This window comes from Artemia franciscana, chromosome 14 (assembly GCF_032884065.1).
Source record: "Artemia franciscana chromosome 14, ASM3288406v1, whole genome shotgun sequence".
Taxonomy (NCBI): Eukaryota; Metazoa; Arthropoda; class Branchiopoda; order Anostraca; family Artemiidae; genus Artemia; species Artemia franciscana.
In genome coordinates this window covers 25,725,685-25,726,279 of record NC_088876.1, presented here as the reverse complement: position 1 = coordinate 25,726,279, position 595 = coordinate 25,725,685, and positions in this window count along the sequence as shown.

The window sequence follows — 595 nt, the reverse complement described above, 5'->3', positions numbered from 1 at the left end:
TGTGAGACGTATAGAGGACTTGTAAGCAACAGTCGGCTGTTAGGTAATAATTACCTTCAGCAATGAGGGGTTAGCAACTTTTGCTATTTCGTGTATCAATTATTTGTTTCCAGTGTATTTGATGGTAAAACCAATTTGGTTCCAGTGGTAAGACATGTAAGGGACTTGTAAGTATTAATCTGCTGTTAGGCTACAGTGATGAGGGGTTTGCAACTGTGCTAGTTGGTGTACCCGTTTATTTGTTTCCGGTGAACTTGGTGCTATCACGGGAGAGGGACTTATAAGTAAGAATCAGTTCACTTTGGGCTAGAAATTTGTGCAAATTGGTGCACATGGTATTCGATCTCTTTAATTCTGACAGAATTAAGTGTTTACGCAACGGGTACAAACGATAACGTAAGACAATGAGGTAGTTTCGTAATAATTAGTGTCACCTATGGTATTTTAATCCTGAAAAGTTACGGATAGCTTTATAATACCATTTGATTATATAAGATATTGTTCCAAGTTTTCATCCGTCACGATGTCTACGATTAAAAAGGATAAAGTTCAACCTGCTGTAAAGTCAATTTTGTCCCCTATTTCTATATTATTT